General features: G+C 44.2%; 1 pseudogene; it reads left to right on the top strand.

Moving 5' to 3' along the window:
• Window positions 1-15,309: 15,309 nt before the first annotated feature.
• On the top strand, window positions 15,310-15,918 carry LOC133096857 (transmembrane emp24 domain-containing protein 2-like; annotated as a pseudogene).
• Window positions 15,919-19,979: the final 4,061 nt, after the last annotated feature.

Below are 19,979 nucleotides of genomic sequence, written 5' to 3'. Positions count from 1 at the left end.
CCCAGCTCCTATTTCACTAACACTTTTTAACTTATTACATGTATTAAACTGTTATGTTGACTTCTGAATTAAAGTGCAGCATCGAGTCTAAAGGCTCTGGCTATCAAAAGAAAACTACTAGAAAGGGCATATCTTAGACTTCTCCTGGCTTTCTTTAATTAAAGTTGCCTCAAACAAGTGCACGTTTGACAGAGATCTGTAATATGGTAGCTAGCTTACAGTAAATTTTGCCACCCAAGGGCCTTAATCAATAAAACTGAATTAGAGAAAGTACATGGAACAAAGAGAAGTTAGGAGAAGTATCATAAATAGGCTTAACAATGCAAGGGAAGAAAAGTTTGAAATAAGGTGGGTGAACAGCAAAAACCTTGACAGCTAGCCACTACTGGAAGTGACATTTAAGCTGAGAATTAGGGTGAGAGGAGCCAGTCCTCGAAGTGTGGGGTTGAGGTGACAGGAGGTTCGGGGGGTGGGTGTGCAGAAAGAATAGTGATCGAAATGTCCTGGGATTGGTTCCAAAGGACCTGAAATGTGGCTGAAACAAGAGTCATGGGAAGTGAAATTAAAAAGAAAGGCAGGTGTATTCATCTGCTTGGGCTGCCATATGAAATACTACAGAGTGAGCAGCTTAAACAGCAGAAATTTGTTTTCTCACAGTTCTGGAGGCCGGAAGTCCAAGACCAAGGTGCCAGCAAGGTAGGTTTCATTACGAAACCTCTGTTCTGGGTTTGTAGGAGGCCACCGTCTTACTGTGTGTTCACATTACCTCTTTGTGCACCCGGAGACAGAACAGTCTTCTCTGCTGTCTATTCTTAGAAGGGCACTAACCCCGTCAGATGAGGGCCCCACCCCCATTGACCCCATCTAGCCCTAATTACTTCCCAAAGGCTCATCTCCAGATACTGTCACACTGGGGATTAAGGCTTCAATATCTGAATTTGGGGGCCACCATTGAGTCCATAGCAGCAGGGCTCAACATCTGTAGTGGCTTAGAGACTCTTGTAAAACATTTGAACAGGAATATAAGTGCCATGGGAAATGCTGAAAAGTTTCTCGACATGTGGTTGTAGGACTATCTGTATGCAAATTCCTGGAATGTGCGTTTGTTCCCCAGAGGCCAAACTGTTTCTGCTGCACATTCGGATTGGAGAGCCATTGCTCTAGTCCGTGTGTGGGGGGCAGAGGGGCCCTCCGTGTGGCTTTGCTTGTTTGGGAAGCCAGAGAAAACTGGCGTGTGTTGAGGCTGCCTAAGAGCTGAGGAGTCAATTGGGCTGTTCCTGGCTGAGGGCTGTATGGCATGCCAGCCAAACGGCACTGAGCTGCTGCCCTCCAGGGAGACCAGAGCAGTGGGGAGGCGGGGTCCTGGCCAATTCTAGCTGCGTAGGCATGCCTTACAAAGAATCCCTGTACACCCAGTTTGGTTACTTGTTTTCTTCTCATGCCATGAATATACGTGTTGAAGACTAAGGTGACTTTTATCTACTTTGAGACCTGTTTGTAATGCGTTTCAGGTTTGGGGACAAAGGCCTTGGAGTTTTGGGTGCACGTGGCTATAGACTTGTCTCCTGGCCAGCTCTGGCATCAGAAACACACAAGTAAGCAGACAGAGGAGAGGCAGGAAAACGGGGTGCAGCCTAAACCAAATGAGGCCTTGCAGCAGAGGGAGACAGCTGTGGGAGGTGGCAGGGGGCGCTTTTCCCCTCTCAGTCTCCTCAAACCCTCCCAAGTCACCCAAGTCAACCTAAAGTCTTAGTCAAAGAACAGCACGCTTCGTATGCCGACAGAGCTTCAAAGCGTGTATCCTGTACCCTGCCGCACACGAGCTCCTGCACACGCCGCAGTTACAAGCCACACTGCTGTCCCTAAGGCCTTCCCCTCCACACCCCCGCCCAATCTATAAATTCTGGAGCTGTCCCTGCTTTGAAGTCAGTAAAAAGAAAGACCCTTAGCATCTGGTTTTCCAGGACAGTCTCCCATCCAAACAGTATAATGTAGCAGCTAAGAATGCAGGGTCCAAAGCCCAACTGGCTATGAAATCCAACTCTGCCGTACAGTAGCCCTGTGTTCACGTGTGATTTGCTTAAACTCTCAGAGCCTCAGTTTCCTTATCCATAAAATGGGGATGATGCTAATACCTCTTGAGTTGTGAGAAACGTGTCAGTAAAATGTTTGAAACAGTCCTTGGGAGTAAGTGTAACCTGTTATTACTGCTACTCCTGACGGGGACAAACCCTCCTTGGCTTCTCAGAGTAAATGAGATTGGGTGCTTCTGGAGTGGTCAGTATGGCCATAGGCACTCACATCCCTGTCTTAGAGCAGGTCTCAGCCCAGCTGTTCAGCCCAACAGCATTATGGGGTGGTGCGTTGCTCCGTCTCTACCTCCTTCTCTCTCTCTCTCTCTCTCTGTCTCCCCCTCTCTCTCTCTCTCTCTCTTGCAGACACCTGCCACCTGCCATCTTCCAAGGTCAGCTGGGCCTTGGTGGAAATCACAGCTTTTCCCGACATCCCTTCTTCCTCCCACCAATAGAATGGAATCCTTCAACGTGGAGTAGAAAACAGATTTTGATGCCTTCTTTGACTTGTTCGTATCTTTACTTTTTTTTTTCCAGATTAAAATTATCAATTCTGACAGAAGTGTGAATCCCCCTCAGTAGGTTCACACACATCATTTTTCTAGAGCCCACCCTGGCTGGGCTGGTTGCTTTCGAGGCCTGCTGTATAGCTGTCAACCTGGGGTTTCCCGTCACTGTTACCTTAACAGTTCCCTTCACTTTTCTGCATGGGATTCCCCTCCCTCTTGGATCCCATGTCTTTCTTTTTGTTTATTAATGTTAGTGAAGCCCATGTTCCAGGGTTATGAGGGATTAATATTTTAGACTTCACCTGTTTAAAAATATCTTTTTTTCCACTCTCATCGTTGTCTGATGGCTTAGCTGGTTATAGAATTCTAGGTTAGAAGACTTCCCTGGTGGTGCAGTGGTTAAGAATCCGCCTGCCAATGCAGGGGACACGCGTTTGAGCCCTGGTCCGGGAAGATCCCACATGCTGCAGAGCAACTAAGCCTGTGCACCACAACTACTGAGCCTGCGCTCTAGAGCCTGCGAGCCACAACTACTGAAGTCCGCGCGCCTAGAGCCTGTGCTCTGCAACAAGAGAAGCCACCGCAATGAGAAGCCCACGCACCGCAAAGAAGAGTAGCCCCTGCTCGCCGCAACTAGAGAAAGCCCGCGCGCAGCAACAAAGACCCAATGCAGCCAAAAAATAGATAAAATTTTTTAAAAAAAGAAAGAAAACAGCATAGAATTCTAGATTAGGAATAATTTTCCTTCAGAATTTTGAAAAGCATTTCTCCATTGTCTTCTGGTTTCTAAAGTTGACTAGAACATTCTGATTCCTGAATGTAAACTATTTGCTTTCTCAAAAAGTCTTTAGAATCTCAGTTCTGAAATTGCAGGTGATGTGCTTTGTTCTCAGGGAGTTTTTGTGGCTTAAACAAATGTATTACTGTACTGTTTAGGAGGTCAGAAGTCTGGAAGGAATCTCAACGGGCTGAAATCCAGGGGTCAGCAGGGCCGCGCTCCTTCTGGGGGCTCTAGTGGGAATCTGTTCCCTCGCCTTCCCGGCTTCCAGAGGCGGCCCACATTCACTGGCTCCTGCTCCCTCAAAGCTGTGGTGTCGTCAGTCCTCACACCGCGTCCTCCTGGTCCTCTCTTCTGTCTCCCTCTTCTCCACGTTTTTAAAAACTGGAGATATAATTGACATAACATTATATTAGTCTCAGGTGTAAATATAATAATTTGGTATTTGTATACATTGCAAAATGATTGCCACAATAAGTCCAGTTATTACTCATCACCAAATATAGTTACAGAATTCTTTTTTTCCTGTGATGGGAACTTTTAAGACCTACTGTCTTAACAACTGTCAAATATGCAATACAGTATTATTAAGTAGCGTCACCAGCCTATACATGACACCCCCAGGACTTGCTCGGTTTATAACTGGAAGTTTGTGCCTTTTGACCCCAGACCCATGTCATCCACCTCCAAACCCCTGCCTCAGGCAGCCGTCAGTCTGTTCTCTATATCCATGACCTCCGTTTTTTCTTTTTTTTCTTTAGAGTAAGTGAGATCTTATGGTATTTATCTTTTCTCATCTTACTTATTTCACTTAGCATAATGCCCTCAAGGGCCAACCATGCTGTCACAAATAGCAAGATTTCCTTCCTTTTCATGGCTGAGTAGTATTCCACTGTATATGTATACCACAATTTCTCTATCCATTCATTTATCAATGGACACGTAGGTTGCTTTTATGTCTCGGCTCTTAAGACCTGCTCTCTAGGGTCTACGGCACAAACTGGCTTCATCTCCTGCAGGTTAAGGCTCAGATCTCCTACTCAGTTACCACCAAACTGTTGGCTTTCAGTTTACAAGCATTCAACCTGCCGTCTTTCAGCCAGATTTCTCTTAGCTGCCTACTTTGGAAAAAAAAATATGTTTGTGCGTACATATTGAAAGCATACGTATTACCTCTTTGTGAAAGAATGGCCCTTCTGAATTTTTTGTCATTTTAATTGTGACTTTTATTAGGTAATCTTCTGTAAAACCAGTTTGCCCTGTGGGGCAAAAGTTTCCATCACAGGCTGCACCAGAAGTATTGGAGCCAGTCCAGAAGGGCCGTGGGCCACCAAGTACCTATTTATATTGATCTGCAAAGAGCTAGTGAACAGGTGTATCGCTGAGACCAAACCTTGCTGGCTTGGGAGGTTCACGAAGCTTGAAGTAGCATCTTCTGCTGCTTTGTGTGGACCAAACCAGATAGAGAGCTGCTCCCAGTAATCAGGAAACAAGAAACCTATTAGAAGTTACTGACTATGAAATAAGAGGGAGCTGAGAGGAAAGATTACAATTACCTCAGGAAACAATATGGATTTGGGGTCCAGTAAAGTCTTAGCTGCTTCTATGTAGACTCAGGGCTTGAAACCTATGTTTTCTTTGGGAATTGAGCCCTTAAATACTGAGAACAAAAAGGAAACAATTCCACAAATAGCTAACATAAAAATGAACTTTTCTTAGAAAGTGTGATCCTGCCTCAGCTGCGTTAACTGGACATGAAAAATGAGATTTTCTGGCTGCTTCAGTTTGACAAAGCAGAGACAAAGCGACTTGTCCAGCTTCCTCTTCCCATGGGAAACTCTCTTAGGTAGAACGATTTATCAGTTTCTTCAGGCAAGCTTGGGGGTTAAAGCAGACCACATCCGTATGGTCGTAATTAGCAGTATTTATGTGTTAGTTGCCTAAGAATCACCTGGAGAGCTGGCTTAACATACAGATTCTCAGGCCGCCCCACCAGGGTGGGTTTGGCATTCCAACCACAGCACCTACATCTGACGGCTCTAAGGAGGCACGCATCTCGGGGACACGGGGGAAGCCAGTCGAGGTTCCCCAGCTGGCCAGTTCTCAGATCATGATGAGCTTCCCCATGCAAGGAGGGGCAGGGCCAGGACTCACGATGCCTTAGCCAAACCAGGAAGGTAGCACCCTGCCAGCAAGCAGGGACAGCAACGGACGCGGATTTCCTATAAATAAAAATGATACTCTGGGGCTGCCCTGGTGGCACAGCGGGTAAGAATCTGCCTGCCAATGCAGGGGACACGGGTTCGACCCCTGGTCCGGGAAGATCCCACATGCTGCAGAGCAGCTAAGCCCGTGCGCCACAACTACTGAGGCTGCGCTCTAGAGCCCGTGAGCCACAACTACTGAGCCCACGTGCCACAACTGCTGAAGCCCGCACGCCTATACCCCGAGCTCTGCAACAAAGAGAAGTCACCACAATGAGAAGCCCGTGCACCGCAACGAAGAGTAGCCCCCGCTCGCCGCAACTAGAGAAAACCCACGCGCAGCAACGAAGACCCAACACAGCCATAAATAAATAAATTAAATAAATAAATAAATAAAAATGATACTCTGAAACAGGAGCACTTATTAATTTAATTTCACTGGGCAAAGCAGTATCAACGTCTACATTTTTTCAGTGACATTGTTTTTCTTATCTGTTCACGATGCTTCTTTTGTGAGTTGGGACTAGACTCCTTCGGAAGTGCATTAACGAGTGTGAAATTAGAAAACCTCAGTCCCGTTTCAGGGCAGGAGAGCTGTACCATGTACGTTCCTCTGCAGGTTTCCAGCCGCCTGCACCAGTGCTGCACCCAGAGAAACCCTGGTGTGTGCTCTGCCGACTCGGTGGGGACAGGACCCATCCACGCTGGACCGGTCAGTGCCCGGTCTCCCCTTGCCTCCCATCGGGGGTGTTCTGGGCACCCATTCAGGCTGCCACCACCTGCCCCTTAAAGACCAACGGTGATCGTAGCACCTAACGTATATTAAGCCCCTGCTGTGTGCCAGGCACCGTCCTAAATCCCTTACGTGTGTTGTCTCCTTTACTCCTGCAGACGGTATGCTGCTATCACTCCACTGCATGGCTGACCAAACAGACTGAGGTTAAATCACTCACCCCAGTTCACACAGTGAGAAGCTCAAGGAACTAGATGTCAATCAGGCGTTGTACCGTGGAGCTGTCCCTGAGAGCCGGCTGTGGACGAAAGCAGTGATGACTGCGAGGGGTCGGGGGAGAGAGGCTCCACGTGCAAGGAGAAAGCAGGGGAAAGAGCTCCCTCCTGGGGGCAAAGGACCGCGTGGGCACCTGGAAGGAGACGATGAAGGGCAGGCAGGGCTGGAGCTGGGCTAAGGGCCCACGGAGTCCTCCGGCCTCTTCCCCCAGGACTGGGAGAGGGTGGGGAGGGGCAGCGGGGACAGCGGGGGCAGCAGGGCCACAGCCCGCCCCCGGCCCCTGCTTCTTGGGGCCCAGAAGGCTGCGGGACAGAGCGCGCTCCAGGCGGCCCTGCCGGCTGCGCTCCTCCTGTCCGCGTGCCCGTGGGGCAGCCCTGCGGCCCGTTCCCAGCTGGACCGGGCGCCACCCCAGGCCCAAGTGTGCTGCTCGGGAGCCCTGCCACCCTGTAGCTATCCCCCGATGCCTCAGCTTCCTCCTGTGTTCCATGAGGGTGACAGGGTACCCATTTCACTCGGGGCGCATTAACCCACAGGGAGCCTCCAGTAAAGGTCAGATACCTGACCCCAGCAGGTCGTTGCTGGCCCTCGTCTGTGCTCACACGTGGGTGCTGCCCAGGCCGGGAGCCCCCCTCGTCCCCAGCTTGTCCTGTGGGCAGTGGCCCTCGCGGCCAGCAGAGCGCTTCCCAGGGATGCGGGTTACCCGGGATCCCTGTTGGTGGGACGCTCGTGGGATCTCCACTGGCTCATGCTGCCCTTGGCCTCAGAGGAGGAGATTACGCTCGTTCAGTGTCAAGTTCATGAATTGAAACCGAAGGTAACGTTCTGCTCAGAAAACTGAAGCTTGCTTTAATCCATTGTGCTGTTTGTCAGGTGCAGCGACCTCTGAACCGAAGGGCTTGAGCTCGGGACGTGGGCGAGGCCTCGTTGGGCTGCTGTGTCCCTGCCAGGCCCCTCGGGGGTACAACCCGGGCCTGACTGCTTCTGCTTGGCCAGCGCTTACAGGGGGCCAGCTCCGCGCCGGGCACTGTCACGAGAGCCTGATGAATGTTAGCTCGTTTGATCCTCGGGACGACCATGTGGTCGTGCCCGTTAGGATCATCCTCTCTTTATCCACGAGGAAAGCGAGCTGCACGGACCTGCCATGATGTGATTATTTAAATTGTTTCCATTTGCTGTTTCCATTTCCCAAATGCTTTTCGTGAAATGACTAGGGGCTAACAGGATGATAACGTCCAATCTCAGGCCAGAGGCCAAAGGGATGGAGTTGCAGGAGCCCAGGCAACGGCCCAGAGCTGCTCAGGGCAGGACCTGGGGCAGCAAAACTGCTGGTCCAAGGGGTAGGGGTGGGTCACTTAAGATGCCCTGGGACCCAGCTAAGGACCGAATCGCCCTGGAGTGGAGACAGGTTCCCACGGGGAGGCTGCTAGGGCTTCCCGCTGGGACGGCAGCTTTACTATCGTTACCAAGACCCATGACCTCCTTCCTCCCTCTCTCTCTCTCTCTCTCTCTCTCTCTCGTTCTTTATTTAAAATCACCATCCTGGTGAGACCCAGTATATATATGTGCTATATACACCTGTGAATGAATATTTCTTGATGTTTTAGTTTTTCTCTGTATGTTTTTTTCTTTTCCTTTTTCACCACTCAAATCATCAAGCTTCATCCTCCTTGTCTTGGGGGAAGTCAGCAGCGGGGTGGAAGGGAAAAACATCACCTGCAAAATGTTTCCCTCTTAGGCTTTTTGGCTTTTGTTTTCACTGATTTAAACCCAAGGCAGAAAATAGGATTTTCAGGAAGAAGCAGGGCCCCAAGAAAGGAGCGGGAGGGAGAGATGCCTGCTTCCTGGCCACTGCCTCTCGCCTCCTGCATCTGGCCCTGAAGTTCTTCAGAAAAGAAAGAAGGTCTTGGGGTCGGGGGAGTGGGGAGGTTTGTCCTGCGGGCCTCCATCTACTGTTGAGTCCAGAAATCGACGCTGGGTGGGGGCGAGGGTGGCAGGCGGGGCAGGGTGGGGAGCGCCAGCATGGAGAACCCAGACCCTGGGGTGTGCCCGAGGGCCACCTTCATAGTGACAAGGAAACCACATATTCTTAATAGCCTCCACGCGATAAAAGATACACTATAAAGGGGACAGTCAGACAAAAAGAGAGCTCAGGGAAAATAAATATGAAAACAGATAGGAAATGAAAAACTCAGTAGAAGGTTGGAAGATGAAGACATTTCTCACAAATTAGGGCAAAAAGAGAAAATAAAGACAAAAATTGGAAAATAATATTCTTTTCCTCTGAGGTTCTAATTATCCGCATTCCACATGTCACTGAGGCCCCTTCTAAAAGTTTCTTTGTGTTTTAGTCTGAGTATCTTTTTCTAACCTGCCTTCCAGGTCACTAATGCTGAATCTAATTTACCCTTCCTTTTTAATTTTTTTTTTCTGAAGTGGTCCATTTTAAAAGTCTTTATTGAATTTGTTACTATACTGCTTCTATTTTATGTTTTGGTTTTTTTGGCGGCGAGACATGTGGGCTCTTAGCTCCCCGTCCAGGGACCAAACCCACGCCCTCTGCATTGGAAGGTGAAGTCTTAATCGCTGGACTGCCAGGGAAGTCCCTGATTTACTCTTAAATCAATCTATTGAGTTCTCAATTTCAGTTGTTGAATTTTACAGCTCTGGGCTCTCCATTTTATTATTTTGTTTGTTGGCTTTTACTTTCCGGTTCTCTGAGAAACTCTCGATTTTGTTATTTATTCCTGAGAACATATTAAAGTCTGTGCCTGACAACTCTTTTATCTGAGTCCTCTGTTAGACTGTTTCTATTATCTACTGTTTCTCTTGGGTTTTAATCAAATGGTCTCTTTCCCTCATAGACCTCATGATTTTTATTTGAGGGCTAAACACTGTACATAAAAAAACTACAGACTCTTTGAGAATTTTATCATCCTCAGTGAAAGATTTGGTATTTGCTTCTGGCAGACCACTAGAGGAACTAGCAACCTCAAATCCCCTTAATCCAATTACAGTTTATGATGAGTCCACTCTTAGCTAAATATAATATACAATTGTATTTTCTCCTTTTTTACTCTTAAAGTAGCATACTATCCCACTATTCTGCATCTTGCTTTATATTTAACAACATAGTTTAGACACCTTTCCACATCAGTACAGAGAGAAGGCATTCATTTTAAGCTGCATAGTGTTACATTGTATGTAAGCACTGAAGTTTGTTAAATTAGTCCCCTATGGATATGCCCTTGGGTAGTTTCCAATCTTTTTTTGTTTGTTTGTTTGTTTAAATATTTATTTATTTAGGTCGCGCCGGGTCTTAGTTGCGGCACGCGGGATTGTCGCTGTGGCATGTTTAGTTGCAGCACACATACTCGTAGTTGCAGCATGCATGTGGGATCTAGTTCCCCGACCAGGGATTGAACCAGGCCCCCTGCATTGGAAGCAGTGGAGTCTTACCCACTGGACCACCAGGGAAGTCCCAGGTAGTTTCCTATCTTTTGCTGTTACAAAAAACGCTACAATAAAAACTTGTTCAATCTCTTCTTATGTTTCTTTCTCCCTTTTTTCTCCTTCTTGTATTCCCATTAGGGGTATGTTACCCATAATTGTTGTCCCACAGTCCTTGCATATTCTGGTCTGTTTTTTTTTTTCCCAGTCTTTGCTCTCCTTGCTTTTTGGTTTTCAAGGTTTCTGTTGATACGTCCTCCAGCTCAGAGAGTCTTTCCTCAGCTGGGTCCAGTCTACTAATAAGCATTCTTCAATTCTATGACTGTTTTTTATCTCTAGCGTTCTTTAAAATTCTTCCTTAGGATTCCCATCTCTCCTTACACTGCCCATCTGTTCTCGCCTGCTGCCTACTTTGTCCATGAGAGCCCTTAACACATTAATGACTGTCGTAATAAATCCCCGGTCTGATCATTCCAACATCCCTGCCACTCCTTGATCTGACGCTGACTCTCTCTCTTCATTGTGCATTTTGCCTTTGGGTACGCCTTGCAGTTTTATTTCCTGACAGCCAGACCTGATGTACCAGGTGACAGGAGCTGCTGGAAACAGGCCTTTAGTGATGTGATGGTGAGTGTGGGCGTAGTGGGAGCCTGCTAATAGCCCTGGGGTTACGTCTCTTTCTTTCAAGGAGCCTGTGCTCCTGGACCGTGAACTTCACAACTGTTTCTCAGCGTTCTTCTCCCCGCTCAGCTGGGACAGGATGGCTAGAGCGGGCTGAAGTTGGGGATTTCCCTTCAGCTAGGTTGCTAGTACCCTGGCAGCTTAGTCTCCAGTTAACTAGCTCCTCCTGAGGGCAGGCTTGTTAAGAAGAGAGTGCTCCATCCTATTTCCAGTTGTCCCGTTCGCCTCCCCGTGCCAGAAGCCTGAGGGATTTTCCTCTGATATTCACAGTTCGAGCTTGGTGGCAGGTAAATTTCACAGTACTGCCCCCTCTCCTGGGACTGCGTCCCCCTGGAGTTTTTAACTCTCAGACTTGTCTGCGCTGGTCTGCCAGCACCTCACCAGGCCCAGCTCTGGTGTCCTACCAGGGGCACCGGCCGCTGGTGGCTTTCACTCTGAGCCTCTGGTCCCATAACCTGAGACCCCCCTGTGTTTGCCTGCCTGTCTCTCCAATCCTGGGGGCATTCGTTTGCCCTATGTCCTCCCTTCTTATGGATCCAAGAAGAGGTGTTGATTTTTCAGTCTGTTCAGCTTTTTACCTGTTAGAATAGAGCGGCAACTTCCAAGCACCTTACGTGCCGGACCGGAGACTGGAAGTGTTCTTAAAAACTTGTTCATAAACCGCATCTACGTTTGTTTAACGGGTAAACCTCATTTAGGAAGTACGTGAAGATTTTTGTAGGAAAAATCCCCAGAACTGGATTGCCAGGTGAAAGGGCTTGTATAATTCTGCATTTTCAAATTATCCAGTGAATCAGTTTACAGTAATCCCCACCAGCAATGTATGAGACCACAGACACGAATATCAATTCTGGCTTGGCTTCTATAACTTTGTTTAATGTGTTTAGCAGGTATAATAATCTGAAAGTAAGTCAACTTATCAGGCAAAACTAATGAAGGTTGACACGAGAAACACAGCTCTTTTCCTGCAACTTTTCTACTTAAATGACACCTGGGGACATCCCTGGCAGTCCAGTGGCTAAGGCTCCGTGCTCCCAATGCAGGGGGCCCGGGTTCGATCCCTGGTCAGGAAACTAGATCCCACATGCCGCAACTAAGAGTTTGCACGCTGCAACTGAAGATCCCAACTAAAGATCCCGCATGCCTCAACTAAGACCCACTGCAGCCAAATAAATTTTTAAAAAATGACACCTGCCCAGTGGTTTAGGAGCTTCTCTCGCCTCTGCAGGGAGCTAAGTTACACCCGTCTTAATGCCCGATGCAGTTTCTGCATGTTTGAGCCTGTTTAACATCACTGATGATGTACAAATTGGTGTTAACGGCAATAATCTAACTTTAACTGTCTCATTAACTCAAACCTGCCACTTTATTTTTTCTAAGGAAATCATAAAAAATAATAATATCCTCTGACATAATATAATACGTATAATTTTAACAGAGTACCCAAAATGTGTACGGATAAGCCTTTGGAAAAAAGAGCAATCTATCCTGGTGAGATGTCAACATCAGCCAGGATCCAATCACACAGCTCAATGGCTTAGAGCACTAGCCCTAGAGGAGTGTCCTCTGAGTTCAAGTCCCTCCAGGGCCACTTAGTTAGGGACCCCCTTGTAGGTTGGATTACTTGCAAATTATTTAATTTCACAAAACCGCAATTCCTTCACAGACTGATGTGAAGACTAAATAACCTGTTAAAGGGGCTTACCACACAGCTTGTTAAAGGGGCTTACCACACATTGCTTGTCATACTTGAATTTTTTTCATGCAGATATTCTAATTCTTTTTTTTTTTTTTTAATTTTATTTATTTATTTATTTTTGGCTGTGTTGGGTCTTTGTTGCTGCGCGCGGGCTTTCTCTAGTTGAGGTGAGCGGGGGCTACTCTTCATTGCAGTGCGTGGGCTTCTCATTGTGGTGGCTTCTCTTGTTGCAGAGCACGGGCTCTAGGCACGTGGGCTTCAGTAGTTGTGGCACGCGGGCTCTAGAGCGCAGGCTCAGTAGTTGTGGCACACGGGCTCTAGAGCGCAGGCTCAGTAGTTGTGGCACACGGGTTTAGTTGCTCCGCTGCACGTGGGATCTTCCCGAACCAGGGCTCGAACCCGTGTCCCCTGCATTGGCAGGCGGATTCTTGTCCCCTGCATTGGCAGGCGGATTCTTAACCACTGTGCCACCAGGGAAGCCCTCTGATTCTTACTGATTGAGGCACATGCCAAAATAATTTTGTCGTCAGAAACTTTACTTAGAAACACCAGCTTGAAATAATTCTGTATGTAAGTGGTCATCTGGTTAATGACAGAGTGAAAAAACTGGGCCTGGGACCTGGTCTTGAACACAGCCTGACACTCAGTGGGGAGACACCTTAGCCAGGTATATGGCTTTCGCTGAGTCTCTTCCTGTATCTGTACAATGAGTAAAACAATATCTATTTTCCAGGTTATTGTCAGGATCAAATGAGATCAAGCATGTAAAAAAGGGCCTGGTGCAAACTAGTCACCTCATAAATGAGAACTGTCATTAGTTATTAAAGAAATGTGCTCAATAGTATTTATTTAATAAGCTTTTATCATCTATGTTATGCCCAACACTGCTCTAGGGAAGTTGATGGGAAAAAATGAAATGCAAATATTCTGTGTGAATGAAACATACATGTGTTTCTCAATACATACAGAATGTATTTAACATACAGACAGCTTACGTATCCCGTACATCTCTGACACAGTTTGAAATGGGGGAGAGATTCAATGGGATACCTCCTTACCTCCTTGTAAGAGTTCTGACTGTCCTGGAAGCTTAGGGTGGCTCATTATACGTGAAGTGACACAAGTCACCTGTGTCACACTGTATGATTTTTCATTCTCATTGTTCAGAAATGAAAAGGAATGCGGATGTGTCTCATCACTTCACCATCATTATTATCATGCTGCACACACTTATCTGATGAATGACACAAGCACTGGATATCAATGCAAAAATTCTAAGGAAATATTCATTAGAATCAGACACTATATTAAAAGAATTATGCGTTACAACCAAATAGAATTAATTCATAGAGTGTGAATGTGGTTCAGTGTTAGGAAATCTATCTTAAAAACTTACCAAATTAATATGACAGAGGAGAAAAATGATTAGCTCAATAGATGCTGAGATTCATTTATTAATTCAACATGCATTCCTGACCTAAAAAAAATTAAAACCACAACTCTTAGTTAACTGGAAGAGATGATGATCACTTCCTTAACATCAGGCTTTGAGGGAAAAAAAAACAGGAAAAACACTTCTAGTAGATACATATCTGGTATAATTTCTAATTCCTTGATATTAATATCAAGCAAAAACTATGATTTAACATAGTTTTGGATGTTCAACTTAATATAGAATATTAAGAGAACTCCATAAGATGTATAAAACTTTAAGAGGCAAAATTATCCTTATTTGGGTGATGTGATTATATACTGGAAAACTCTTAAAAAAAAAAACCCAGAAAACTAACATCAGTACATTTCTTACCTACAATCAGAAAACATAATGAAGGTAAAGATTTCATTCACAAAAGCATTACAGATGAAGTACCGAGGAATAAACTCACCAAGAAACGTGCAAGATCTACCTGAAGAAAATTTGAAAATGCTGCTGAAATAGGAAAGTACACTTGCATAAATAAATAAGAAGATTCAAAATTATAAAGATGTCAAATTTCCCTAAATTGATCTACATTCGATATGATTTCAATCAAAATGCCAACTCTTTTGGAGGATGGTAAGGAATGTCATTAGATTATTCAAAATGCGATTTGAATAATAAACATGTAAGAATACTTAGGAAAAAACTGAAACAGCAGAAGAATGAGACCAGTCCTAATAGTTATTAAGTTATAAATCTACAATTAAAACAGGTTGATAATGGCACAGAAATATCAGTGAAACAGAACATAGAGCCAAAAATGTACCCAGATACACATCTAGTACAACTATAATAAATTATTAAAATGGCATTTCAAGTAAGGGGGGGAAAAAGAAGGATGATTCAAAATTACTGCAGCAATTTGCTAATTATTGATAGTTGTGGGAAAATGGGATTCTTAACATCATTCTTTAAAACAAATTACAGACGGAGCAAAATTTCAAATACTACAATATACTAAGTTGCTAGAAGAAAAGCATGAATGTTTTCGGAATCCGAAAGTGAGTAAGGCCTTTCAAAGTCTGACCGAAAACATAGGAATCACACAGAAAAAACTCAGATAAGTCTGGCTTCATAACAGATTAACATATACTGTACTCCAAAAATAAATAGATAAATGAATAAATGACAAACGAGGGGAAAAATATCTGTAACACTTAGTACACATGAAAAATTAATTTCCTAAATATACTATAAACTACAAAATCATAAGACAAAGATCATCTAAGAAAAGAATGGCAAAGGACAGATGTAGGGAGCTTAATAAAAAAGGAAATACAAGGTTGCTGAATCTCACTCATAGAAATTACAAACAAAACTTGGAAAGTTTTTTTCACAGATGAGCAAAAATGAATAAATCTTATTACAATCGGAATAGTCTGGAGGCCGCAGTCCCGGTCCTGGGTCCTGGCTTCGGACCCAGCCCCACCATGAGGACGCCCGCTGAACTGCTGGCACTCCTGGCCGCCCTCCCGGCCACGGCCTCGGGCTACTTCGTCCGCATCGACGGGCCTGCCAAGGAGTGCTTCTTCCAGCGGGTCACCTCGGGCACCGAGACGGGCCTCATCTTGGAGGTGGCCAAGGGCAGCTTCCTGGACATCGACGTGGAAATTACAGGGCCTGATAATACAGGAATTTATAAAGGAGACCGGGAGTCCAGTGGGAAATACACATTTGCTGCTCACGTGGATGGAACATAATAAGTTTTGTTTTAGCAATAGGATGTCCACTATGACCCCAAAGACAAAGTGATGTTCACCGTTGATACTGGGGAGGCTCCAAAAGGACAAGACATGGAAACAGAAGCTCAACAGAACAAGCTAGACGAAATGATTAATGAGCTCGCAGTGGCGATGACAGCTGTAAAGCATGAACAGGAATACATGGAAGTTTGGGAGAGAAGATGCAGAGCAATCAATGACAACACAAACAGCAGAGTGGTCCTTTGGTCCTTCTTTGAAGTTCTTGTTCTAGTTGCTATGACACTGGGACAGATCTACTACCTGAAGAGATTTTTTGAAGTCCGGAGGGTTGTTTAAAAAGCCTTTTCCTGTTGATCCCAAATTCATAATTCACTGTTTACCAAACATCTTGGTCATAATAATGTCATTAGTTTCTCCATTTTTATTTTCTGAACTGTACATTCACAGCTTCTGTTTCTTTGTGATTAACAGATATTGGGGGAAAACACTTTTTTAGGAAAGTTATAGTGAAAATTTGACATGTGATTGGCATGATTTCATATTTGAATTCTTCCTTCATTATACAGGTCCTTCCAGAACTCAAACACTGTGAGTGGAATATAGGTGTATAGTCCTTATTATATCTTCTTTCCTTTTGTTTTCATCATAAAATGCAGTTTGCTCAGAATAGTACTTTACTGATAGCACTTTACTAAAAATGACTGCATCCTTGGGATCCCTTATCCCGCAGTTCAAGTCATTAAAGATTCATTTTGTTGAGTCCTTATCAGAAACAACAGTCTGAATCTTGACATTTTCTATCCAGCCTAACCTTTTTCCCCTTTAAAGTTTTACTTTGAACCTTAGAACTCAATCACCTCCACTTAAAATTGTTGACACAAGCAGCTAATAACCATTTTTTGGTTTCTGCCTAAACTTGTAAGAAGTCTCTGTTAAAGCCAATTCTCTGGGTGGTGCAGTGAACGGTAGTTCTTTTCCTTTCTATGCCGGCACATACACTTTCTCTATTCTTGGCACGTAGGAGGTATGCATTCACATAATTGGAAAAATCTGGATTTCTGATGTCAAAGGGTTAAAAGCCTCTTGGATTTCTTTGCAGTGATATACGGCCACTATTTTATTTTTGATCAGTGGCATTTTGGCCACTAATTAGTGTACTGAACGTTACTGTCAGTACTAGGGTTTTTGTTTCTGTTTTTTTTGGCTCTTTCTTTTTCGGCACATGTGAATTTTGTTTTGTATAAAACGAAATGATGTTCTCTTGGTCTCTAATGATGGGTTTAAAATTAAAGGAGCATCTAGTTTTGGTGTGGGGATGATCCAGGACCATGTTGTGACTGATGTATATTAGTTACTTGGACATTTTTTTTTTGGATCTTTGCAAGGAGAAAACTGCAAGTAACGAGTTTTATATAATTAATTTAAATTTGTTACAGGTTTTCATGTTCAGGATAAACAATTTTTCAACCTTGGGTGAAAATACTTGCAACAGTTTTAAGGTGACTGTGTTTTACCTTAGGACAACTGTTGCATGCCAATTTGTGTGCGTGTGTGTGTGTGTGAAAACACTTCAAAATTGAGTTAAAAGATGTAAATTAGTTGCTCTGAGGCATGTGGGATCTTCCTGGACCAGGGCTCGAACCCGTGTCCCCTGCATTGGCAGGCAGATTCTCAACCACTGCACCACCAGGGAAGTCCCATTTACCTAAATTTAAAATGTACGGTTTGGCCGAGCAATTTCTGGAAATGTGTCCTAAGACACAGTCACACATGTAAGCAAAGATACATGCACCGAGAGCTTTTTTCAGGATTTTTGGCAAAAAACCTGAAAAAAACCTGAAGACAGCAAAGTAATTGGAAAGTGCGCGATCCTGACAGATCCATTCATTGTGATTGGGTGCTGTTCAGTCACAGAAAAATCCAGCCCGGTGAGGTACTGATGTGAGCACTTCTGAGAAATATTGAACTGGTGGCACTTGAATAAGAGCAAGAGCTCAACAGTGGGTGCCGTACAGTCCAATTTCTGGGGAAAAGATGTATGAGAAGCTCTTACCAGTGGCACCTATGCTGAGGGGGTCACTGGGGGCTCGGGCAGGATGACGTCGACTTTTTACTTCCTACCCTCTGCATGATGGAAGCTTCCTTAGTAGGGATGAATTACAGACACAGCGTTCCTCTCCTCAAATCTCTAGCACATCTGCAACGGCGCTGTGACAGTGACATTACTTCACAAGACTGTCCCAAGCACGCACGCGCTCCTGCTGCGTGTCTTTGCTCACACTTGCACGCCCATCTTCCTTGCACACCTAAATCTTGTCCCTTCTTCCAGGACCTGCTCCAAGGCCAACAATTCCACGAGGCCTTTCCAAACTCCTCAGAATAACACTGCCCTCTTCCTTCTCAGCATTCCCATGGCACTTAAACTGCGACACGCAGGTTGTTTGGTCTTGTTTTTTTTGTTTTTTTTTCCAACACGGTTTGCAATTACTCAATTATTTATTGATAAACTAATTAATTTTGCTGAATTTAATTTGCAACAGTTTTGCCTTTCATTTGCTAATTTATTTTTTCCAAGTTTTTATTCTCTATTTTCACCAATTTTTAAGCATATTAAGTGAAAGCATGCTTAACTTTATTTTGTCCTCCCCACCCCGCATTTTAGTCGATGTGAGGCATAGCATTCGCTAAATACTGTTAAATCAATTATGCGTGATAGTTCCCGCAATATCCACGTTTAAAAAAAAAAAAAAAGAGATCCTTGTCATTTATGATCCTAGTTCCTAGGTCATATAGCCCACATTATATTTTCTTCACTTAAAGATGTGCAGATGGTATGAATCCCACTTTTTATATTTTTATTTTTACTTATTTATTTATTTTTGGCTGCGCCCTGTGGCATGCGGGATCTCAGTTCCTTGACCAGGGATCAAACCCACGTCCCCCGCCCGCATTGGAAGCGTGGAGTCTTAACCACTGGACCGCCAGGGAAGTCCCTAACACCCAGTTTTTAGAGTAAATTCACATTTTGTACATCTGAAATCTCCTGTTCAAGGGAATCCTAAAAAGTTGCAATCTGACTTAATTCACAGTTCTGATAGTAGCAGAACACTTACTTAAATAAGCTAACAGTTTTGTACCTATTACTCCTCATATAGAAAAACAAAAACTAGAAAACAACCTAGGCTTTTAAAACATTTCAGTAACATGAACATAACAATATTAAATCCTCATTAAAGAAAAGAAATAAATATAACATTGTAGTATCAATCGATTTTATCCAGTGTAAGAAAAATTTTCAGCTTTATTTTGGTAAAACATTTCAAGACTCCCTCAGATCACAGCATACCAATAAGCAAAAATGTACACATACTGATTTTATACTACACGTCAAGTCCCGAATTCCCAATCCCAGGAAAGCAAGTTGCAAAGTACAAGTGCTGATGACAACGATAGGTAGTGTTTTAAACAAAAATAAGTGAGTTTTCAGCACTTAAGTGGAATGAGGCTTTAATCAAAAACAGACTTAATTCCACAGGGTGTCTTTCTTCAACACTAATTAATTCAATCAAGTCTGATTTCAAGCTCAAGTGACAGTGTTATCTTCGAAGCAACCCAGACAAGGCAATCAACACTTAAATGGTATAATACCGTATGTACTATATTTTTGGGCAATCTCTAACCGCATTCCATTTTCAGACCTTGTTTTGGTGTCTAACTGAACGAGAACTAGAGAGAAGAGCTCTGACCCCACTTGGAGGAAATGCAGCGAAATTGCTCTGTCCTGGCACAAAGGCACGTTGCAACATCGATGGTCTTTAATCAATTTCCCACACGACCTGATTCACCAACAGCCTAATTCCTCCAGCTACAACTCTGATTACAGAACACACAACTTTTAACACAAGAAAATTCTGTACTTCCAGTTTTAAAAAGCAGACAGTTCTGTGAAGAGTCTACCATTTAAATAGCATCTGAGCGCATACGCACTAAGGTTTTTACCACTTCATGCCGTAAGAGAAGTTTTGATTCCAGAAGTATCATTTCATGGACCCAGCATCAAATACTGACACAACACATGTTTCATACAATATGATTTTAGAAACTTTAAGCGGCACAAAATAATCATAAAATTTTTATCAAATTCAAGTTTCCAGTGATCTTAAAAAACAAAAAGGCAGATTATAACTGTTTTTGTTCAACTGAGATATCCAGTTACAGTTACTATCTAGCAAATGCTAAAGTTATGTGAAAAAAATGCCAAAGAAAATCTTTAACTTTGATAATTTCCAACCTTTCAGATATGCATAGCTAAATATAAAATAAGAGGTTCGTCTGGCATATGAGTAATTAAGTCAAGGAGCTTTACAACCCTAACCTGCTATTAGAAGCTATTTTGG

Source organism: Eubalaena glacialis, chromosome 1 (assembly GCF_028564815.1).
Source record: "Eubalaena glacialis isolate mEubGla1 chromosome 1, mEubGla1.1.hap2.+ XY, whole genome shotgun sequence".
NCBI lineage: Eukaryota > Metazoa > Chordata > Mammalia > Artiodactyla > Balaenidae > Eubalaena > Eubalaena glacialis.
Note: the sequence above shows the minus strand (reverse complement) of the source record. Positions and strands in the feature narration are given on the sequence as shown.